This window comes from Octopus sinensis, linkage group LG3 (assembly GCF_006345805.1).
Source record: "Octopus sinensis linkage group LG3, ASM634580v1, whole genome shotgun sequence".
Classification (NCBI taxonomy): Eukaryota; Metazoa; Mollusca; class Cephalopoda; order Octopoda; family Octopodidae; genus Octopus; species Octopus sinensis.
The window spans coordinates 32,040,818-32,066,900 of record NC_042999.1 but is presented as its reverse complement, the minus strand read 5'-3'; the positions used below and the strand labels follow the sequence as shown (position 1 = coordinate 32,066,900).

At 37.6% G+C, this 26,083-nt stretch overlaps 2 long non-coding RNA genes across 2 annotated transcripts; one reads left to right on the top strand and one right to left on the bottom strand.

The window, feature by feature from the left end:
• Positions 1-6,370: 6,370 nt before the first annotated feature.
• LOC118762425 lies at positions 6,371-25,603 on the bottom strand. Its single transcript, XR_004998174.1, has 4 exons — positions 25,195-25,603; positions 23,804-23,810; positions 19,629-19,638; positions 6,371-6,382 (listed from the first exon to the last, which is right to left on the bottom strand). It is a non-coding gene; the product is annotated as an uncharacterized LOC118762425 (long non-coding RNA).
• On the top strand, positions 24,173-24,901 carry LOC118762426. The gene is made up of 2 exons (XR_004998175.1): positions 24,173-24,611; positions 24,650-24,901. It is a non-coding gene; the product is annotated as an uncharacterized LOC118762426 (long non-coding RNA).
• Positions 25,604-26,083: the final 480 nt, after the last annotated feature.

Sequence of the window (26,083 nt, the reverse complement as noted above, 5' to 3'; positions counted from 1 at the left end):
ATTACTACTACTACTGTTACTGCTGCTGCTGCCGCTGATAAAGATGATGATGATGAGGAGGAGGATTATAATGATGATGATGACTTCAATACTTTCTAAAGCAACTGGGAATCCCATGAAAACAAACATAATAATAATAATAATAATAATAATAATATAATAATAATAATAATAATAATAATAATAACAGCTTTAATGTGGAAACCAAAATAAGAAGTCTGTTTTTTGAATGACATGTGCATAACCTGTTACCATAGTATCTTGTGAAAGGAATTTGATAAGATCGGGAAATATAAAGATTTGCTAATTGAAATCGGAACCATGTGGCATCTGAAGACGGTCATAATGCCAGTGATTGTCATAGCACTTGGAATGATAAAAAAAAGAAAAAGGAATATTAGCACAGTATTAGTACATATGGGCAAAACATCTATACACAAAGCGTGTATTGACGCAACTCTGAAATCACCAGGCTTCCCAATTAAACAAGCGAACAGTAACGTGTTGAATAATCAACAAATCATCCCCAATTTCCAGTGAGAATTAGAAATATTGATGAAATGTAAAGTGGTAAGGACTAGAAAAAAATGAATCACGAAGGTGAACAGGAAAATGAGTTTGAAATTAAATGTTTAAATGTGTTTCTATTCTCAACATATCATTAATCTTAGTGGCCTTGCTCATAAAACCTGATACTGGCAAAATGAATTGCCAGTACCAAAACGGATTGATACTGGCAATCATAAAGTTTATAGAGCAGTTGTCAATCAAGACGCATGCATCCTGGCCCTATACGTAAGTGTTTCGCGATAACTGCTGATGTTGCTCTAAAACATTATCCCCATTTACTGTGATATACCGTTTAGTAGATTAGTAGTGACATGGTTTAGGATTTCTAGCATTACGCATTCATTTATTTCGTTCATCGTGACAAAGGCTTTCCGATTAATTATTGCAAAACGAAAAGAATATCAACTTTAATTAACGCGGAAACTGTTAATCATAGTACATGGGAAAACACCTTAAGGAGAATCGCAGCTTGAGAAAGTTTCTGCGAAATATTAGAAGTGAAGACGTGAAGAAAAATAGGAAAGAAAAGGAATAGAAATCATTACTATACAGAAGAATATTCATAAGTACATTGGCACAATCGAAACGATTGTTGGGATCATTGATATTTATGTTTATATTATAATGATAATATGTTAAATTAATATATGTCAGTTTGAACTCTCCACTTTTCTATTAATATTTATATATTGTATATATACCAATTTGTATTGTAGAATTATATATATATATTCTGACCCTCTTCGGTCATAACTAACCATGGGATAGCATCTAGAAATTTACCCTCCCAGGCACAAGTCCGGGCAAGGTTCTTTATGGAAGACCAGCAGTCACCCATGCATACCGGCCTCCCCTCTTCACGCCACCAGTTTTATCGGAAGGAAAGGCAAAGACCGATACAGCTTGGTACGTGTGACGTCGCAACTCATTTCTACTGGACCAACTTGAAATAACGTAGCTTGCTCAAGAACCCAACACGCAGAAAGATTCGAACTCACAACCTCGCGATCGTAAGTCCGACGCTCTTACTACTGAGCCATGTGTCTTGACCCCCTCCCCCACATATATATATATATATACAAATTAGTAAATAAATGGCACAACTAAGTACCGATATTTACTGGAAATAGCGAACGTAAAAATACGACGCTAATGTGTAGCTTCACCGCGTATGTATTAGTAAAAATGCGTGTGTGCAACAAAATAGAGAAACAAAAAACCGTCTTACCTCCAGGGAGAACATCTGAAAGATGAAACACCCGGAAAATGGATAATGTGGTACCTGCAGGTTTCAGGTTTTGCAAGATATGTCTCTCACCCATATTTGCTTTACCTTCTTCAGCCAAACATATACCAAGAGGAAACTACGATGTTACCACATAAATACTAACACACTCGACTGAAATACGGAACGCTAACAGTACGAGAAACGGTGAAGAAGTTTCAAAATATCAGTAATGCAATACAAAGTATTGCCTTCCAGTAAAAAGAAGCCCGTGAGGGAAAAATACACAAATTAGTAAATAAATGGCACAACTAAGTACCGATATTTACTGGAAATAGCGAACGTAAAACTACGACGCTAATGTGTAGCTTCACCGCGTATGTATTAGTAAAAATGCGTGTGTGCAACAAAATAGAGAAAAAAAACCGTCTTACCTCCAGGGAGAACATCTGAAAGATGAAACACCCGGAAAATAGATAATGTGGTACCTGCAGGTTTCAGGTTTTGCAAGATATGCAAGATATATATGTATATATATATATGTATATATATATATATATATGTATATATTATATATATATATATATATATATATATATATATATATATTATATATATATATTATATATATATAATAATAAGAGTAAATAATTTCTATAAAGGCTTTTAAAAAAACCCCAATTATTTACTGGTAGAATTCGGTATGTAAATATAGCCGATTACCGGCAGGAACTTCTGTAAAGTTCAGTATATATATTGTATATAAGAAAAAGGGACAGGCAAAACAGGTTGCCAGACCGCATACCGAAAAAATAGAAATAGCAGTCAAGAATGCTTATTTCTATCAAAGTTGGACTCCGGTCATGACAGACCCTGCAATTCACATATGCAAAACAGAAGGAATAGATAACGAATACGAAGTCTAGCGGTTATCTGTGAACATCATGTTTCTGGATTATAAACATATTGAATATATATTCCATATATATTTTTGATATATATTTCATATACATTGCATATATATTTCACATCCTTCTTCAGCACAGCTGCTATTTCTATTTTTTCGGTATGCGGTCAGGCAACCTGTTTTGCCTGTCCCTTTTTCTTATATACAATATATATACTGAACTTTACAGAGGTTCCTGCCGGTAATCGGCTATATTTACATACCGAATTCTACCAGTAAATAATTGGGGTTTTTTTAAAAGCCTTTATAGAAATTATTTACTCTTATTATTATATTACTATTTGGATTTTTCACTCCCTCATGACAACCTAATTGTTCCCCATCTTATGGAACTATTTTTGCAATGCGCATGGCAAAATTTTGGAGGGAAGATTTATGAATTCAAGCGTCTATGTAGGTTTAGCTTTTGCTCACTCTCTTCAAATATTTTGATGTCGCATGGTCGGAAGGTTTGAGGTACGTAGCATTTGTTAAATCTATGATAAATCTTTTTCAATGGAAAGCTGTGCTGAAGAAGGATGTGAAATATATATGCAATGTATATGAAATATATATCAAAAATATATATGGAATATATATTCAATATGTTTATAATCCAGAAACATGGTGTTCACAGATAACCGCTAGACTTCGTATTCGTTATCTATTCCTTCTGTCTTGCATATGTGAATTGCAGGGTCTGTCATGACCGGAGTCCAACTTTGATAGAAATACGCATTCGTGACTGCTATTTCTATTTTTTCGGTATGCGGTCAGGCAACCTGTTTTGCCTGTCCCTTTTTCTTATATACAATATATATACTGAACTTTACAGAAGTTCCTGCCGGTAATCGGCTATATTTACATACCGAATTCTACCAGTTAATAATTGGGTTTTTTTAAAAGCCTTTATAGAAATTATTTACTCTTATTATTATATTACTGTTTGGATTTTTCACTCCCTCATGACAACCTAATTGTTCCCCATCTTATGGAACTATTTTTGCAATGCGCATGGCAAAATTTTGGAGGGAAGATTTATGAATTCAAACGTCTATGTAGGTTTAGCTTTTGCTCACTCTCTTCAAATATTTTGATGTCGCATGGTCGGAAGGTTTGAGGTACGTAGCATTTGTTAAGTCTATGATAAATCATTTTCAATGGAAAGCTGTGCTGAAGAAGGATGTGAAATATATATGCAATGTATATTAAATATATATCAAAAATATATATGGAATATATATTCAATATGTTTATAATCCAGAAACATGATGTTCACAGATAACCGCTAGACTTCGTATTCGTTATCTATTCCTTCTGTTTTGCATATGTGAATTGCAGGGTCTGTCATGACCGGAGTCTAACTTTGATAGAAATAAGCATTCTTGACTGCTATTTCTATTTTTTCGGTATGCGGTCAGGCAACCTGTTTCTTATATATATATATATATAATATATATATATATATATATATATATACATAGATATAGATATATATAATTTAGGATTTATGGAGTGTCAGATTTGGTAACAAAGAACATGACAGTGGAGACGTACTAGGAATCCGAAGGAAAAAAAGAACGTGGCGGATCGCTAGACCAGAACGTTAAAAAAATAGCGGACGTTGGAAGAAACATTTTTTGAAGAGAGAAGATAGAAGAGAGAGTGAAAAACACGTCCGTCCTTTTCAACGTCCTTGCAGGAAAAGAAAGATGCATACGCGAGGAAAAGAAAGTTATCTAATACCCTCTTCGTTCGCTCCCCCTTCACCGTTTTCTGTCTGTCTTTCTCTGTTCTTTTGTTTCTTTGTTTCCCCCTCTCCTCACGTGACCAGCTTTCTACTCCTGCACGGATGTTCAAAGGAGCGGACATGTTTTTCACTCTCCCTTCTATCATTTCTCATTTTTGAAACATGTTTCTCCCAGCATTCACTGTTTTTCTCTCGTTCTGGTCTTACGACCCTCCGTGTTTGTTTTCCTTCCGTTTCCTTGTATGTCTCTACTGTCATGTTATTGTTCCCAAACATATCCCTCCTTTGCAACTATGTATATATATATAAAGGAGTGACAGAGAGAGAGAGGAGAAATGGAAAGACAGGAAAAGACGTCAACAAGAAACTATGGCATTACAACCAGCCAGGAACAGTCTTCTTCCAGGATAGGACTACACAGCCACAGCAGGAAATGTATCAGGACATGAAATGTAAAAGCCGGACTAGATGACTTTATGCACAACTCCATTGTCTCCCGAGACAAAAAGGATGCCAACCAATATATATATATATATAAATATATATATATATTATTTGTCATTTAATTGAACGCGACGCATCTATTTCTAAGTATAAACATAATTAAGTAAAAACATATTACGAGAGATGAAATAGAGAAAGTGACACGAAAATTGTATTGGCGTAAACAAATCCACCTGTAATACGTGCCAATGAAATCAGTTACGGATATAATCAGTGTCAACATATAATTATGCAGGCAGTGAGTTAAATATCGGAATTTATCTACATCATTTATTTATACTTTGTTAATATCTTCTTCAAGATTTAAGGGTGATTGTCCATTTAATATAGCAAATCTTCTTTCCTCCGCTTTATTCTCTCCTCGGGGCTTTCAGCTCTTATCTCAACTTTGCTGGTTTTCTCTAATCCGGTTATTTCATTGATAACATACCATGCAAACTTAGCTTTTCTATTAGTTCTACCCTCTGGTCAATGTAGTTTCCTTGTTGTTAGATGTAAGCTTCGTTCGAGTTCCTTTCAACTTCAGCTACACGCTGTCTGTCTCTTTCATTCGGATGAGACAAGCGCTTAAAACGGGAACTTATTTCTTTCCTTTTCTTTACTTGTTCGCGGTTTGCAGAATTTTCATGGGCTTCCGTTATATCCTCATACATTTTGGTGGTAGAGTTAACTCGAAATAGCCTTGAAGAGCATTATCTCTATTACTAATTTCAACTGTGTAATTTTCACTGATGCTTTAATATGTTTTGTCCAGAGAAGTAGAAGGGAACTTGCCTTGCCTTGTGAGTTTTGTTACATCCCAGTCATAATCTTATCTTTGTTTTGATAGGACGATGACCTGAATCTAGAAAATATGATCAATTTGATTTCGAGTAAGAATTGGATATTTACCATTCCGAAAATTTCTTCGATTTTTTATATTGTACTTTATTTCGAAATCAATCAGATTATCATCATTTAAAGCTCTAGTTGTGATTCTGCATTTCAGGTTGTTTTGTCAAGGAAGGAAAACTCTTTAAGCTAACCTTGGCCAATCTTCGCCAGTAAAAGAATCCTGCGATGATATTTAGGATGTTTCAGTAGTTTAGGCTTGAAACCTGAAGTTCATGAGACAACGTTTCGGCTGATATACCGTCCAACCTTCATCGGGTGACTTGGGGTAAATTTCTAACCTGGGTTCTCATTCTAAGGTAATTTTCGATGTTGCTATTTTTGTTATTCTTCTTCTTCTTCTTCTTCTTCTTATTATTATTATTATTATTATTATTATTATTATTATTGTTATTATTATTATTATTATTATTATTATTATTATTATTTTATTATTATTATTATTATTATTATTATTATTATTATTATTATTATTATTATTATTATTATTATCATTCTATGTTTGACTTGTGCTTTATGTCTGTACAAGTTGGCTCCAAGTCTCACCCAGAGACCTCAAGAGACAACAGGTTGGAAGTTCTGTGCCATATAATTTAGGTTTTTTTTTTTTGGTGTTGTACTAGTGAATGTCTAATACATAAAAATAAATAAATAAATAAATAAAGTTTGTTTTAAACCTTGGGATTACATAGAGAGTATTTTGCGTAGGATATGAGCAGTTCCCATGAGCAGTATCTTTTGAATTTCTGCCATTTTGGGGTTTCCTGGTATCTGAGTTAGGTAGCAATCAGTCCCTTTCGCTATCATTCCCAGGGCACCTATGACAACAGGTAATGTTTTAGTCTTCAGGTTCCACATTTTGCTGATTTCTATTTCAAGATCTTTATATTTGCTCAGTTTTTGGTAGGTCTTAACAGATACGTTTATATCGATTGGGAGAGTCATATCAATGAGGAGGCATGTTCTTTGTCTGAAGTCATTCAACATAATGTCTGGCCTATTTGCATCTATCTTCCTGTCAGTTTGAATGGTGAAGTTCCAGAGGAGTGAGATGTGGTCATTTTCAAGCACAGGAGGTGGATTGTGTTCCCACCAGTTTGTATTCATGGGGCAAATCCAGGTTTTTGCAAATTACCCAGTGAATATATTGTGCAGCTCTATCATGCCTACTGAGGTACTCTGTAGGTGCTAGAAGACTGCATTTGGAGACAACATGGTCAATGGTTTCATTTTGTTGTCGGCATACACGACATGTTGGGCTACTGCCGTTCTTTAATATGTTGGCCTGGTAGGTTCTTGTTGGTAGGCATTGATCTTGAGCTGCTATGATAAACCCCTCTGTTTCAGATTTTAAGCCAGAGGCCATTAGCCATTGATGGGTCAGGGCTTTGTTGATATCTGCATTATTCGCTCTCTTTGGGTATTTGCCATACAGAGGTTTTACTTGCCATTTATTATTCAGAATATCTAAGGCCGCAGTTTTGGCACGGGTTATTATTATTATTATATTATTATTATATTATTATTATTATTATTATTATTATTATTATTATTATTCAGTAGTTTTATTTTTATAGCGTGCTTTCACATCACTACCGAGCGCAGCTCTGTGTGCCTTGGGTATGTGCTGTGATGCTCTGATGGTTATTGTATGGAAAGTGTTTTGCGTAGGATGTGTGCAGTGCCTAGTAGTGCAATTTTCTGTATGTTATATGTGTTTGTAAGTCCTGGTGTTTTGTTATGTATTTGTCTGAATATTTTTTTATCATGCCTAATGCACCTACTATGATAGGAATTGTTTCTGTTTTGAGGTTCCACATTCTAGTTACCTCTATTTCCAGGTCTTTGTATTTTGAGAGTTTCTCCATTTCTTTTAGAGACACGTTGTCATCTGCCGTTATTGATACATCAATTAGAAAGCATTTTTTTTCTTCATGATCTCTGACAACTATATCTGGTCTGTTGGCCTTAGTTTCTCTATCTGTGTGTATCGGCATATCCCAGAGTATGGTTGCTTTCTCGTTTTCTGTGACCTTTTCTGGTGTGTGCCTATAACATCTTTTTTCTGTTGTTATTCCATAATGTTGGCATAGCTTCCAATGTATGTAGGTTCCAACTCTGTCATGTCTGTGAATATATTCCTTCTTAGCCAGGACTGGGCAGCTAGAGATAATATGATTTATTGTTTCTTGTCCATCTCCACATATTCTGCAGTTACTTGTAATATTTCTTTTCATTACATGTTTTTGGTAATTTCTGGTGGGGAGGCTTTGGTCTTGTGCTGCAATTAAAAATCCCTCAGTTTCTGATTTGAGTTCTGAGCTTCTCAACCATTGCTGGGATTTTTCTTTGTCTATTTCTTTTGCGTTTCGTTTAGTGCAGTATTTACCATGAAGGGGCTTTTCTTGCCATCGTTTTATCATGGCTCGTTGCTGTTCTATTTTTAGTTTGGATTTCATTTGTTTTATAGCTTTTGTTGTTTCTTCATCATCTTCTTCTTCTTCTTTGTGTTTATTAGGTGGTATGATTTCTTGTTTGTATTTGTCAGCTTCCTTAAATACTGAGAACAGTTTTTTGTTTTGCTCGTGTTTTGCTGCTATCTGGATCAGTTTTCCTTCCTTCTGAAGTAGGTATTTTTGCAGTCCTATGGTGGTTATTTGTAGTTGTTTTCCAGCTGTATAAGGCCTCTACCAACTTCTATACGCTGTATATATAGTCTTTCTATGTCAGATTTTGGGTGATGCATCCTAGATCCTGTCAGTATTTTTCTTGTTTTCCTATCTATTTTGGACAGTTCATTTCGTGTCCAGTTAAGGATATTGTAGCTGTAACTTATAACTGGGACAGCTAAAGTGTTGATACCTATTGTCTTGTTTTAGCATTGAGCTCTGTTTTTAGTATTGATCTAACTCGTCTATAATATTCTTTTTTTATTTTCTCTTTCATTTGTGTGTGTTGTGTCTTATCTAGTTCATGGATTCCTAAGTATTTGTAAGTTTGGCTTTGGTCTAATTCTTTTAGTTCATTGGTTTTATCTAGTGTGATAGTGTTATTCTTAACTAGTTTTCCTCTTTTCATGGTTACTTCGGCGGATTTCTCTAATCCAGATTTCATATCTATTTCTTTGGTAAATCCATGAACTGTCGTTAATAGTGTTTCCAGCTGTTTGTCATTTGCAGCGTATAGTTTTAGGTCATCCATATATAAAAGGTGGCTGATCGTTTTGCCGTAACATTTATATCCGCATCCAGTTCTATTTAGCATATCAGATAGAGGTGACAGTGCCAGGCAGAAAAGGAGTGGAGAGAGCGTGTCTCCCTGGAATATTCCTCTTCTAATGGGGATGTCTTTGGTTTTCATGAGTCCCTCTTTTGTTCGGAGGTGTAGGACTGTTTGCCATTTATTCATAGAGTGCTCTATGAATTTTATGATTGTTGGTGCTACTTTGTTAATGGCTAGTGTTTCGAGGATCCATGTGTGGGGGATACTATCAAACGCCTTTTTGTAGTCAATCCAGGCCATACTGAGGCCTTTCTTCTTTCTGTGGCTGTCTTCAGTTACGGCTTTATTAATCATTAGTTGATCTTTACAGCCATATGAGCCTTTGCGGCATCCTTTCTGCTCTTCTGGGAGCAGTTTGTTTTCGTCCAGGTGCTTGTTTAGCCTTTGCGATATCACTTCAGTAAATGCCTTGAACATAGTAGGGAGGCAGGTTATTGGTCTGTAGTTTTCTGGTTTTGTTGTTTCATTTGATTTGGGAATTAAGATGGTTTTCCCCTTCGTGAACCATTCAGGCATTGTCTCTGGCTCTGCTAGTATGCTGTTAAAGTTTTCAGCCAGCTTTTTGTGCATTCCTGTTAGATATTTCAACCAGAAGTTGGGGATCTTGTCATGCCCAGGTTCCTTCCAGTTGCTTAGTTTTTGCAGTGCCTGTGTGACCTCTTCAGTTGTTATGTTGGTCCAAAGTTGTTCAGATGCCGAGTTTGTTATTTTCATACTCCTTTTTTTTGGCTGTACGTTCGCCGACCATATTTCTCTCCAGAATTCTTCCAATTCTTCTGCCGTTGGTGCTGCAGTGACTTCTATTTTATTTTTTCCCAGTTCTTGGTAGAACTTTTTGGGGTTGGAGTTGAACTATTTGTTCTGTTCAAAGAAGCGTTGGCGTTTCTCGTACCGGCGGATCCTTTGAGCTTTGGCAAGGATATCTTGCTTCAGCTTTTCTTTTATCTCCGGCAAATCTTTTTCTGTGATGTTATATTTGCGGAGCATTTTTGTTCTCTTTTTTTGCTCAGTAGCGTTGCTTGTTTGCTGATTTCATTAAGAATCGACAGGTCTTTTCTAATTTTTTTTATTTTGTTTTGGATGTTATTTATCCACAGGGTTTGTTTGGGTGGTGGTACTCCTGTTTGGGCGGGTTTGGGTGAGTATCCAGCTTCTTTTGTGGCTGCAGTGGCTGCTGCGTATATCAAGTCATTTAGTTCAGTGATATCACTTTTTTTTGTTTCAGTGGCTAGTTCAGTGACGGCTAGGTTTATGTTGTTTATAATTGGTGTTGTTATTGCGTTTATTTTTATTCGTGGGAGGTATGGTCGGTGGTTCATTTTGGGCTCTGTGGTTTTCATTTCTTTGATTATTTTATTTTTTATATTATCATAATCATTAGGCTCCCCTTCTTTGTTTACATCGTGTTTGTTGGGAATGTTGCGTTTGTCTTCGTGTTTTACAGTTTCAGTGTTTATATTATTGGGCATTGTTGTGTGGCTTCTATCTACATTTTCCTGGCGTATCTTTTCTTTTAAATGTTCTATTTCTATTTCTGATATTTTTTTGGCTTTGAGAATGTATCTTCGTACGTTAGCTAATTTATTAGGGTTCATTGCTGTATCCAAGTCTATATCTGTATTATTTTCCTTCCATATTTTATATGTATGTGTTGTTGTATTTTCATTTTTTGGGTAGAGCATTGCTGTGAAGTATGCGTGTAAGATAGAAATGTATTCCTCACGTGTCCATTTACGTCTTTTGGGTTTTATTTGCGGGACATGAGGTACAACGTCCGGCCCATGATTTTGACGGTCGTCATTTTCGTAGGGTACCGGTCCGTTTATTTCTGTTGTCACATTATTTCGCACGTGTAGCTTTTCGTACATTTTTTGTTGTAAGTTTAATGTACGTACCGCTCGATTGTTATTCTTGGGTTGAATAGTATCGGTGGCATTTAATTTCTTCGTAGTTCCTTTGTACATGGTGTTTGAGGTCGGGGATGATCGTGTTGTTCCACGCATGTTTACATGTGTTGTGTTAGAGGTGGAGATAATATCGAGTCAAAATACATCATTTCTTTTCGAAAATAGTAATAAATTTCAATTAGTATTACTTACTCGGATATAGTCCAATTCTTTGTTAGTAAATCTTTGGCCCCATAGGGTGTCTTTGTTTTCGATGTTTGTGGATAGATTTCGGAGCTCTGTATTTTCCTTCTTACATCTTAAACGTCCCCGGTGTTTATTATTATTATTATTATTATTATTATTATTATTATTATTATTATTATCATTATTATTATTATTATTATTATTATTATTATTATTATTATTATTATTATTATTATTATTATCATCATCATCATCACCATCATCATCTATATCATCATCATCATCATCATTATCATTATTATTCAGGTCACTCGGAATCTTGGGGTTAGCCCGCATATGACGTAGTGGTTAAGAGCGCGGGCTACTAACACCAATATTCCGATTTCGATTCCTGGCAGTCATCTGAGTAATAATAGTAATAATAATAATAATAATTATAATAATAATAATAATAATAATAATTATAATAATAATAATAATAATAATAATAATAATAATAATAATAATAATAATAATAAGTCCACTGGCTAATAAGTCGGCATTACAATATCAAAACTGCCGACAAGTGGTATAATCACCACCCTGAGGCTGTAACTGAAGGAGAAAATGTAACCATTCTGTGGGACTTTCCAGTACATACAGACCGAACCATCAAGGCCAATAAACCAGATATTGTTGTGAAAGACCAAAACAATAAAGTTTGCTTATTGATCGACATGAGCATCCCCTGTGATCATAATATCTCAGCGAAAGAGTTTGACAAGCTCAGAAAATATAAAGACCTACTCATTGAAATTGAGAAAATGTGGCATCTCAAGGCGGTTACAATACCAGTGATCGTAAGAGCACTAGGAATGATCAAGAAGGGAACCGAAAATTATATGAGAATGATCCCTGGCTTACCATCCCTGCAAGAAGTGCAAAAGATTGTCTTAACTGGTATATCACACGTATTGAGAAGACCATTGTCGATGTGAGAACTGTTGCTGCTCATGTATTTTAATTTAACTTAAAAAAAAAAAATAAAAAAAATGAACGAACTACTGAGTTTGGTTTAATGGCCTACCATTGTATACTATGAGTTTCTTTGCCGTAGGAGTCGGGAAGACACTCGGCAAGAAATGGAAGCAAATTTGAAAGAAGAAAAAAAAAATAATAATAATAATAGCAACAACATCGAAAATACTTTAGGAATGAGAATCCAGGTTCAAAAATTCCCTGTAACACCTGATGGAGCCTGAAGGGTATATCAGCTGAAATGTTGTGTTAAGAACAAACAAGATGAGGGCAAATATCCGTCAATTGTAAATAATGAAAATAATGTAAATTTTCAATAATCTCTATATCTTGCACAATTTGTAGCACTGCAATAATAAAGATATGGCTAGCATTTGACTTTCATTGAAAACTCATATAATTATTCTTGGTGTTATAAAGTCAATATGAAGCCACTATTTATTGTGCTTTTGGACATGGATTGTTGCCGATTTCCCTAATAGTTGAATTCTTTTGAACATTCTCAACTGAAATAGACACAAGACTCCAGCCTTTTCCTAAATCATAGCATTCGGTTATATCAACAAGCTATCAATAACGGTGTTTTAAAATACATGTAATTTCACGCTTGTAAAGTTCACCGAGTGCTGTACGTATATTTATTCTCCTAGTGTTCTTTAGTGTCTTAGGTTTGAAAGATAGCATGCTTACTGAGTTGTTGCATTTCAGTGAGAACCCTGTAAACTATTTTTAGACCCTCACCTAGCGTTCCTAGTTGACCTGCGTGACTAGCAACAGAGATCTCTAAATTACATGCTTGTTTTGCCGTAAATTGTTTTCATTTGATAATTCATCTTGTAAAACTAATTCTCCGCTAAATCGTGGAAGTGTGCTTTGTCAAAGCAAATGATCTTCAGCACAGCCATAATGCCCTTACTGTCAATATAATTATTTCTCATTGTCTGCCTCCTACAACTACTTCATACCCACAGGAGATATCCAGGTAATATAGAAGAATATACACATATAAAGATACAAAATTATCAAATTTAAAAGAACAAAAGGAATAAATAAAACACAGACACACATATATGTGTGTGTATGAGTGATTGTGTAAGAGTGAATCTCTGTGTGTCTGCGTATGCGTATGTGTGTGGTCCGGTGTATTTATATATGTGAACGTGTGTGTCTGTATATATATATATATATATATATATATACATTTATTCTTTTACTTGTCTCAATCGTTTGAATGTAGCTATGCTAGAGTACCGCCTTTAGTCAAGCAAATCGATCCTAGAAATTTCTCAGCCTAATACTTATTCTATCGATGTCTTTTTGTCGAACCGCTGTATTAGAGGGACGTAAATACACCAGTACATCTTGTCAAGCGATGATGGACACACACACATGCACACACATACACACACACGCATTTATATATGACGGGGTTATTTCAGTTTCCGTATACCAAATCCTCTCATAAGGCTTTGATCGACCCGTGGTTTTACTAGAAGATACTTGCTCAAGGTGCTACGCAGTGGGACTGAACACGGAACTATGTTATACGTAAAAAAGCTACTTGCTACACAGGCACTCCTATCTCTTTCCCTCTCTCTCTCCCTGTATATATATATTATTTCATTCTTTTATTCGATTCAACCGTGCAGCTGCAGACATGGTGGTCCACTACCGTGGTAGTAGAGAGAATGCAGTTCAGCTGTATCGAAGAGGCTGTCAGTCGACGAAAATCCACAGGCACGATCCCACTACTTCTGTTTTTCTGCCCCTGGCTGAAGCGACCCACCTAAGACAAGCTAGGCCGAATGCGTTTATTTCAATATCATTTATTTTTGCTTGCAATAACCGGTTCTTTTGTTCAAACTATCGTATCTCCAGCTTCTTCAGAAACGTAAGATATCGAAATTTGCCAAGATATCAAAGTGTAGGAAAGCAATTTTACTATGGAATGGTGAAACAATTTTCTCGTTTACTGAAAGAGCAACATTTTGGGCTTACGAAACATTTTATAATAGTAAAGATATATATTGCAAGAAAATATATTTTGCCTATGAATATTTTACTTTAGTTTCATGTTGATCGAGATATACTTTTTGTTTCAAGTTATTGGTTTGCTGTACCTCATAAAACACGTATAGCCCTTCAGACAACCTACATGAAAACATAAGTTTCATTTTCCTTCAAAATAAAATACAGCAAATTTATCCTTAATCTTGAATGGAAGAAAAAATATACGGAAAGTGCATCGCATGCAAATAGACATGGCGTCAAAATCACCATTCTTCCAAAATATCGTGTATTCATTACACATGTTAAGCAGCATATGAGGATTGTTTCACCAATTTCAAAATATTCTTTATATATAAGTAATGATAGCTATAGGTATACGAAATAAATGAACGGTTAATACATTTTCACATAAGTTTCTGTTTATAAAAAAGTGTGCATATAAAAATCGGACAGAAACAAAAATGACTAATATAAGGCCATAGCAATGAGAGTAAGTTCTGTCGAAAGTATGTTTTTCTCCAAATCTATCAAAATTACGTAACCATGAAATGCAATATTCGTTACGCTGTGTAATAATAACGTAGGCAATATTACATCGAAAAGTTTGAAATTCACATAGGTTATCAATAATATGCAAGCAAGACTCGGTGGGGGAGAGAGTACCTCCTGATTTTGGAGATACAATTTAAAGTATGTACTAATAAACGTACACAACACGCACATTGATAGAAACTTACAGACGTAATCGTTTGCATATATATATATATATAATCGTTTGCATATATATATATATATATATATATATATATAGTTGAAAATATGGGGAAAAATATAGATGTTTGTATGTAAATGCGCCATAGCCTGTTCGTGATTAGTTCAGCATATTGGAGTAGATTACCGAGAAATAAATGCCCATTTATCGTCCATTTTCCTTTACGTTTCCTTACATAAACACCAACTGCTATATGCCAATACATACTGAATCTGTACGTATATACTCATCAAAATAACAGTTCTATGCGTAGTTATGAGGCTCCATATGAAGTACCAATATATTACAGCTTTGTGTCTTACATGCAGTGTTTCTTTCGAATCCCCTGGTTTTTCCAGTTTTCCCCAATTTGTTTTTTATACAAGCACAAGCTCTCCCTTAATTCTCTTACTCTCAGGCCATATATAGAAATATGTATGTGTGTCTTTATCTCTCTCTCTCTCTTTCTCTCTCTTTCTTTCTCTTCCTTTCTCTTTCTCCCCCTCTCTCTCTCCCTATATATATATATATATACAAACACAGATATACGTATGTATACTATATATTTATATATATGTATGTGTATTTATATATAAATATATATATATACATATATATATATATATATATATACAGAGAGAGAGAGAGACAGAGAAAGAGAGAAGGAGATACACAGACATATGTATATATATAAAGTATCTCAAAGAAGTATGTGCAACCCTAAAATATTTCAGTAAAATTGCCATTACTCTGATAATGTGGGGGGAAATCAAACAAAAAATTTATACTGAATAAAATATATTAGATATCCTAACATAATACAAATTTGGAACACACAACAACAAACAGTTTCAAAGATGTGAACGAAATATTAATTTTCAAACTTCACAAAGATATGTACAACCTGAAGTAAATTTGCTATATTCAATATTTTATCCACTTGTTTTACTACATTCAGATACAGCTGGTAATTTCAACTCTAATAAATTTCTCCTGATTATTTTGCACCGGTCATTGTTATAGCATTTGCAGGAATTTTGATTTGTGTTTTGTGGGGAAAATCTTCTTCATTGTGATTAAAATGGCAAGAAAAGGAAAAGAATTGTCGAAAGATTTGAAGAAGATTATTTTTAATTTGCACAAGAATGGTTTAGAATACAAGTTAATTAGCAAACGAATATTTAGCGTAAACATAGTTACCAAAGTAATTCAGAAGTACAAAGCTACTCTACGGCTGAGCAATAACCATACGTTCATTTCGTCTTTCTGTTTTAACTGCGTGTTATATTTGCCATGTCTATCATTATTTGCTGGACGACAGTCATCGTACCACATCATATTTGGTCTCCTGTTTGCGGAAAATATGTATCAGCACAAACAGTTCATCGAAGTTTGAACCAGTGTGGTGTTAATGGATCCATTCCTCGTAGGAAGCCTCTTTTCACTTCCAGGCATTAATCTGGTCGATGTGAGCAAGGGAAAGGCGTTTTGGAATAAAATTCTTTTTTTCTGACAAGACTAAAAATCATCTTGTTTGGGTCAGATGGTATTAAACGTATATGGCGACGACCAGGTAAAGATAATAGCAAAAGTCCACCGTGCCTCCTGTAAAACACGGCGGCAGAAATGTCATGATATGGGGATGCATGGGTGTGGCTGCTGTGGGAGGACTCACGTTTATTGGGAGAACAATGAATTCGATGCTTTATTGTGACATATTACAGCAAACAACTTTGAAAAGCATCAAGGAACTAGGAATAAATTTCATGTTCCAACATGTTAATGACCTTCAACACACTTCAAAGATGACGTCTAATTTTTTTTACCAGATAAAGAGATAAAGGTGTTGCCTTCGCGTAGTTTCTCACCTGATGTAAAACCAATAGATAACCAGCAGGCAGAACTGCGAGGTGCTTTGTAAAGGAAGTCCGCGGAGAAAAAAAACCGTAATGAAACACAGTTGAAAAACATCATTCAGGTTGAATGGCGTTCGATTTCATCGGTTCTATGCGGAAGTTTAGTCGACTCTATGTCCAGAAGACTCAATGCAGTCATTGAAAGCAAAAGGAATCACACCAAATATTGAAAACATCAAATAAAACTTAGGCTGTGCATACTTTTGTAACGTTTTAAAATTAATATTCTGTTCATATATTTGAAAATGTTTATTGTTTTCTGTTTCAAATTTGTATAATGTTTGCATGTATAATATATTTTATTCAGTATACATTTCGTTTGATTTCCGTCGATAATATCAAAGTAAAGTCAATTTTACTGATACTTTTAAGTTAGTACATACTGCTGTGGTATACTGTATATACAAATGGTCACTTTGTTTGCAATATGTTGCTGCCTGCAGCGGACCCTAATTATCGCCAGTATCTGGTAACCAGATGCTGACGATTGAGTATGTCGTAACTAGTTCAAAGCTGAGTTATCACGCGATCCTGTTGTTTGCTAGAGGATAGTAGGGTTTCGCTTCCCCTGCTGGCAGAAGATCTTCCTGGCGTTAAACTTCCGTCTAAGAAATCCACTCAAAACGATTTTCAAAGACAGAGGCTATTGTATACACACTTATATGTGTGTGTGTGAGTGTGTGCGTGTGTGTATATATGTGTGTGTATGTGTCCAGCTAGCAATATATATTGTATATACAGGGTGAAGCGTCACAATAATAACCAGTAAGCAGAATATCTACCTGAGCTTAAACTATTAGTAATGTAGAACAGCCATTTTTAGATTCTGTCTAAGAAATCCACTCGTAAGACTTTCATGCATTTTCAGTCAACCAAAAATCTCACAAGATTGGTGTTGGCCAGTGTCTATAGTAAAAGACACTTTGCCAAGATTCCCCGCAGTGGGACTTAACCTGGACGTATATATTACATCCATATCCTTATTGATATAAAGTTGTACTTTAATACGTTACACAATCATCAGGTTTCTACAGTGACAGTTGTGTTTCGCAGTTGACAATTGTTGTGAAATGGTTGGGTTTATCTATTAAATACCCTCCGTTTGATTCAGACTGTATTTTGACGAATCAGCGTGTGGCCCAGATGTCACGAATCGGTGAACGCGCTAAGTTCGAATTGTTTTTCAATTAATGAGTCCGTGGCTAAAGGCGTCATGGTTTGGTGGGCACGTCAAGGATTCTTTACATTGGCTGCACTTAAAAGAATAATTGTTTGGCAATATTTTGGAATGTCGTAAACAACATCCCTGTTTTCATTGAATTCTAATATTACTCCAGAAATGTTTACATTTCAATGGAGTCAATGATTATTCGGTCAACACTACTACCGTTCTTCCATCACTTTTATTATTGTTGTGGTGTCAGTGGCAGTAGTACTGATAGCAGTAGTACGTATCATCATCAACGTCTATAATTGTTAATATAATTGTTCAATTACAATGGGTCTCAATTTAACAATAAAATTATTTCATCTAAATCTCTCTCAATCTCGCTTCTGTTGTGCGGATATACATATGTGTGTGTGTGTCTGGGTTTGTGTATGTATTTATATAAACACACACACACACACACACACACACACACACACACACACATATATATATATATATATATATATTATATATATATATATGCGTGTGTGTGTGTAAATGGAAGTATTTACACATATGCATATTATTTATTATTTTTATGCGCTCTTTTCAAGCCTAGCCAGACTCATGGGGCTGGTTTCCCGGTTTCTGTGGCGTATGTGTTCCTCTCTGTTGAACGGGACGCCAGTCCTTCGCAGCGTTATAAAAGAAACTTGGGGCGTAAGTGTACAATAGGGGTCAACACCATCCCCTGCCTCGTGGAGCGCTAGGTCTCTTCGCTCAATAAACACACATAACGTCCTGTCTGGGAATCGAAACCGCGATCCTCCGACTGCGAGTCCCTAACAACTGGGCCATTGCGCCTCCACTATGCATATTATACAGATAGAAAAATACGAGAGATAGCGAGAGCAATTTTTTTTTCGGCTCGTTTTTTGAAAAGTATAATGAGAGTTGTGCTCATATACCTTCAGGCACGTTATAAGAATTATAGAAACTAAGCCATATGCGGGCATGATTGAATTTCGTTGCTGAATTTAGGATATATAGCAGATATAATATGGATCGAGTAAACTCCAGTTTAACTCCATGGGTAAATTAGTAGAAATATTCCTGCATGCTGGTTGGAATGTTCCTAGAAATTGAACAACAATATTAAAGACTGAAAATGTATCACTTGTTTTTTAGTCTTAGGTATATTACAGATTGCTTGAAATTTACATTCCAAACTGAGTTTGCAAGTTTTTGTAGGGTCCATTTTTTTTTTTTTTGCTCTGTTAGACTTCGAGACTTTCAGATTCACACGTAAATATGTTTAGTATTAAGCGAAGAACCTGATCCCTTCTATAATGTTATCAAAATGTATGAATACTATTTGTATTTGCATCTGTAATAATGATGATAGTCATCATCTAAGATTTCATGTGCTAATGTAAGTCGAAATATATCATATTAATTTACTTGCATTTGTGTGTATGTTTGAACTAATCAGGATGTAATAATGTCGTTATAAATAGCAATACATTCCTAACTCTTAACTACACCACTGTTAGCGATTATGTCAAGTGAATACTATAACAGGACAGTAAAAATAATATAAAAATATTTCTTCTCAGTTCCTGGATTCCAGCTTTTGCCATCAAATAAAAAAGATGGACTCACTTGCATACATTGATATTTCCCACACGCATGTGCAATGATACAAACTGTATATATTACGCTTACCCTCAGGAAAACTACAAGTAAAAATCTTATTACGTCTGTTTGTTACGCAAATCTGCAAAGAGAATAGATGAGGAGAGGAAAATAACGCAGAGAGAATAGTACAAACGTTTCTCAAGTAGACGGTCACCGCCTACTGAAATGCCCGGAGGATGTAGAGGGCGATTGAGGCATGAAGATATTGTGCCTTCAGAGCTTGCGCGTGTGTGCATTTGTGCATGCGTGTGTGCGTTCTTATTTTTTTATACGACATACTTTTGTGCATATGCACATGTGTGTATGTACATATTGTCCGCGTATATATTGCACGCGTTCTATGTGTATGTATGATTGTATGTTAGTTTTTGTCCCGCTGTTCTCAGTTTGTGTTGTGCGTATATACGCCCATTGGATAATATGTGTGAAGCTAGTATTTGCTCCTATACACTTTGTATCTTTGCGCGTGTAAATGTATACATGGAACCGTATATTTGCGTGTGAGTTTATCTGACGCATGTATGAGAATGTTAAATGGGTTACACTGGATATGCACGTTCGGTTGAATTGTGACAGCAGTCCTAGTGTTTGGGAAGTGTAGGAGTATGCTTTTATTTTAACTATTTTCAGTGTGAAGAGGGATGTGGTGCGGTGAACGCTAATATGTTGGGAGTATGAAGAAGGTGCGATTGTGCGTGTGTGTAGATACAGATTAATGCCGTTTGAGCGTAAATGGTGTGTATGTGTATTGTTGAGTAATGAGTTGAACGGTGTAGGGTATATGCGTGTGGGGTAGAAGTGGAGCGTGTATGGGATGGTAAGTGGTGAATGGTGTGGGTAAATGTTTTGTAGAACTGAGATTTACATGGAAAGGGGTGGAAAATTCAGGACGTGTGAGAGTGCATTTTGTATTTTGGATGATAAAAGTACTCAAGGCAGAAGTGGTAGTGTGATCTCTGTGCAAAGCTAGGCCGAAGATAGGGCAATGTTGCAGGTACTAATATAAAATCGGAAATGGCAAGAGACCGGGCTGTCAGTACCCATCTTGTCGTGATGCTCTTCATCAAAACAATCAGTTGGGTACCGAATGACTTGTCCACTGTATAGGGAGTGATAGAAAGTGCAGAGGATGCAGTATATCAGCTGACGCTATATAAGAGTAAAAAAAAGACAATATCTAAAATGCCTGAAAAATTGTCACCCATTTTCGGAATTAGCAATTTATTTCATATCTCTCTCCACCCTGCAAAGGATACACTGGTGTAACACATTCTACCAGGCTTTGTCCTCCAACAATCTGCCAGTTGAAGTTTTCAGCAGTAATGAAAATAATCTTTTGCAACTTGCGTCTGTGAGTGTACCATCGTCGATTATGCTTACGAAGCTCTCTCAACTAAAAATCCACATTAGTGAGACCCTGTTTCTTCCACAGCTTTCTCCCTTTTCTAACTCACTGATATACCTGCCGTTACATCGACCAATGCCTATGCGTATGCAGATAGCTCGACCTTTCATCGTGCGCTACTTTTTCCTCATCCGTATGATAAATTTCACCATTTACTAATGATATTTCTAAATTTTCACCGGGTAAAATATATATTTGTACACTTTCCATTTCTCCTGTTTGTTTTATCAACGCTCTTTCTACCACTGCACTAAAAGTCAAAATAACGTACACAGTGAATGTATTGGATTGGAAACATAAGACAGGAAAAATGTGACACTACCAGAATGGCTCTTCGTTCATTAGAAAGAAGAAAGAGAAAATTTTGCGGAGGATGGGGAAAATACCGAGAAAAGCATGTGGCACTTATGGAGGAATGACAGATGGTTGTTTCTCTATTTATGATGAACAGCCTGGTGTGGTGATTTTGGGGAGAATAATACGTGCTGTTCATTAAATCTCTCTCTTACTCAAATCAAAATTGTTTGTACAGGTGCTCGGTGTGCCTCAGGTATATGACCACGTAAAATGAATTGGTTTCCCGTCTGGAAATCGAAACCACAATCATGCGATCATAAATGCAAGATACTCATCACTAGGCCACACTCCTTCACACACCCACACACTAACCTGCGCGTACGGATCCACTTATCACTACATATCATTTGCATCACTCTGTACATAGACGTATGCATAAACACACCTGAGGAAATGTTATCCGTGGTTCCAGTGGAGCTCATGTCTTTTGGTGACAGTGAATATTGAATACATTGCTGCTGAAAGATTCAAGCTGGAGGCAAATATTCAGGTAACAGAAAATAAAGAATATACATACTTAATTTTAAAAGAGCAGCCCAGCACTTTAAGTATGTACAGTCAAGTAGAAAAAAGCATGCAATCACAGCACACAATCACTTTGAGCTTATACATACATACATACATATATATATATACATATATATATATAATATATATATATATATACATATATATATATAATATATATATATATATATATATATATATATATATATATATATATAATATATATATATATATATATATATATATACACATGCTCATACACGTACACACACTTAGCTTGAATTATGCGTACAAGACACGCACTGTTTACAAGAAGAAATCTCATCTTAGTACAATCAGAAGGGAATACAGTTTACCACGTAGCATTGTTGTATGCAAATGATTTATATTCATGGGAAGTTGTAAAATCATTGAATATTTATATATTGAGCGTAGTTTGTGTAGACACGTTGCATCTGTATAGGATCTGCTTGGAACAAAAGCAATGAATTGTTGTATTTGGAGAGAATGTTCATCGTTTGGCTTAAAAGAGTTTTGCTATAATTTTGTATTTCATGTTTTTACATTATTTATAAGGCTACGTACACAAAAGCATTTTGCACTGAAATGAAGGAACAACAATAAAGAAGTATCCGTTTTTAATTGAAATGCAATGATAAAATATGAATGGAATCACTATTTTTCCCTATATTTCGATCGACTGGCGATAATTTTCTCTTATTCTTTCTTTCTTTTCCGTGGGTGAATATAAATTCGTATAGAGCAAACCTAATGATGGCAAAGCTGAATTAACAGCAGGTATAAAGAAGGAGCGGTTATTTGCAGTCAATTCATCAACTCCATTACTTTTTCTTATTTTCATGATATTTTTGTTGTCCAATGCTGAAGCGCATTCTACTGTATCAATAATGAACGACATTGTACAAAATACATGTACCGGTCACAATATTTTTTCTTTATATTATACATGTTTAAACCTCTATCACTATTAAAGTTAAGTTTGTATACAAACATGACTGTATGTTAAAGAGAGAGAGCGAGAGAGAGAGAGGTAGTAGTAGAAGACTGAAACAGACAGAGAGTTAAATATGCAACTTTTATGCCATTTCTCAGGAAAGAGGCTAAAAACATTAATGACAACACTACTACAACTTAATTAATGATTGTTTTATATATAAAATCTTTATTGATTCAATATATTATCTTCGCTTACGGCACTGCATTTACCAACGAAATCGTTCTAGCAGTGAATTATTAACAAATGACATCTAACTGATGTAATTGACAATCGATGTCGCCGTTCCTAGCCATAGAATGATGGGATTGGACAGGGCTGAAAATGCTAATTATTTATCCTCACAATCTCTGCTGGCCAATGAACAACTACTTAAGTATTTTGCTGTGTATTTTCTAAGTAAGATAAGATGAAAGATTAAATATCCAGGCGTATTATTCAACCTGAGGATTATGAGTGGATTTTAAATTGCCCGGTAATGCTAGGATAGATATGAACATTTGTGAAGGGATAACGTTTAGCCTAAAGTTTGCTTCCGCGCTCAGCCCCACTGCACGGTACCTTGGGTTGTCTCCTAATATATTGGCTAAGATCAACCAAAACCTTATTAGTGTACCTGGTAGGTGGAATCTGAAGGAAGCACGTTGTATATATGTATTGTTGTATTTCGGGATAGTTTTCCTTTTCTTTTGTCAAAATTATCAAACGCACAAAACATTCGTCCTTCACGCGGTTATAACTGTTCTTATATTAACTCGTGTCCATGCTCGGAAGCCTTACGTCACACATCTGCGACTTCTTCAGTGGCACTTTCACTCCTCATGTGTGCTCCTGCTCCGGTTTATCAATTCTGTTCTTCAATTATAATTATATATACATACGTTTGATTCTGTATTTGTGTGAGTGTGTGTGTGTATCGCTGTTCTTAGTAACTCAGTTAATATCGTAGAAGTTAAGGTATTATCAACACATAGAACTCACACGAAACTGAAACAGATCACAGGGGCTTCAGACATAGTAATAGACAGACCGAGCCCCAACAGTAAACACGAATGGAACAATAGCACCCACCAACGCACAATGCAGGTACGGATCCATTTTGCCGACTTCCCTTACCTACATTGGCGCTATCGACGAGAGGCTGTACACCTTGGAGACCTGCTGCGGATGGTGGGTACGGACCGACTCGAGAGCTGCGATTCGTTACGGACCCGGATTTTCCAGGACCGCCGAGAGCGCACCGGACGCCGCCCGAGACGCGGCGCTCTACAGGTACCATATCCGTATCTCCGGACGAGCCGATTCCACGGACGCGGTCCTTTACGAAGAAGAGAGAACTCTTCCCGGGGCTCCCGGCAACGTCTCCGGGCTCGCTTGCGTTGCCGCTGCTTCGCCCGGCCGCCGGCTTCGACGACGGACGCGCTGCTAGGAAGAGCACGCCGCGTTCCCGCCGACGGACGGGCACTCTCCGAGTTCGGGTTCGGGAATATTAACCCGATTCCCTTTCGATGCGAGGCCGGCCGCGTAAATCTGAGATATCGAAGAACCGCGCGCGAGAGCAGTTCTTTTCTTCTTCTTTCTAAACGACGGATCCGGCGCCTTTCGTGGAAGCTTTCGCCCGCTTCTTAGGACCGACTGACCCGTGCTCGACCGCCGTTGGCACGGAACCCTTCTCCACTTCGGTCTTCGAAGGTCTCGTTCGAATATTTGCTACTACCACCGAGATCTGCACCCGCGGTCGGCTTCACCCGGGCTCGCGCCCGCGGCTTCCATGCACGCCGCGGCGCCCTCCTACTCGACCGGGCATCGGAAAGTCGCCTCGCCGGCGATCGCGCAACCTGTCGCCCGGCCGGTCCGGCATCGGTCGCTCGCTCCAGCGCCATCCATTTTCGGGGCCGGTCGATTCGGCAGGTAAGTTGTTACACACTCCTGAGCGGATTCCGACTTCCGTGGCCACCGTCCTGCTGTCTATATCGACCGACACCCTTTCGGGGATCTAATGGGCGAAGCGTAGGGCACCTTAGCCGGACGTTCGGTTCATCCCACATCACCAGTTCTGCTTACCAAAAGTGGCCCACTTGGCACCGTGCATTCGTCGTCGCATAACGGCGGCCGCCTCCGATCGGGAGAGGAGCGGCCCGTTTCGCCCGTTCCGATTCGAGAGTAGATCGAGGCCGTCAACGTCCCCGGGGCCTCCAGTCGTTCGCTTTACCGGACGGAATTGCGTGTCGTTCTCCCGCTGGCGCCAGCTATCCTGAGGGAAACTTCGGAGGGAACCAGCTACTAGACGGCTCGATTGGTCTTTCGCCCCTACACCGGTTCCGACGATCGATTTCCACGTCAGAGGCGCTTCGGACTTCCACCAGAGTTTCCTCTGGCTTCGTCCCGACCGGGCGTGGATCGCCATCTTTCGGGTCCCCGGCCGCCTGCTACACCTGAGTCGGAGCGGGAACGCCGGACGCGAGCGTCGCGGCGAACGCGCGGACCCGACCCGGGAACGATGCTTCGAAGCGCCGTCCCGCCAGAAGCGAGACGGCGACGTCGTGTCACGTTCTCGCTTTCGCTGTGCCGTCGGAGTTCGCGAAGTGAAAGGCTCCAACGACTCGCAGTCGACTGGGACTCCTCGGTCCGTGTTTCAAGACGGGTCGGGTAGGTTGCCGATGCTCGTCGCTGACCGGCGGCAGCGGGCGGCTTTTCGGGCGGAAGGTGTCCCGCGACCGCAACGCGCGTCGCCCCCCTTGCGAGGGGTTTCCGCGCGGTCGCGGCGCGCGGGCGGCCGCGTCGCTCGCGACCTCCGCGAAGAGGCCGCGCGCGACTCGCTGCGTCGTTCGTGCTAAGGGCGAGGTGCGTTTGCCCGTCTCCGTCGGTTAGCCGTGCCTGCGCTTTACGTGGAGCGACGGGCCCGGTCGAGAAGAGCGCGTGGATCCCACCGACCGCCGCTTGCGCGGCGGCGACGGGACTCTCGTCTGCGACCTGCGGACGCCGCGCGCCTACCG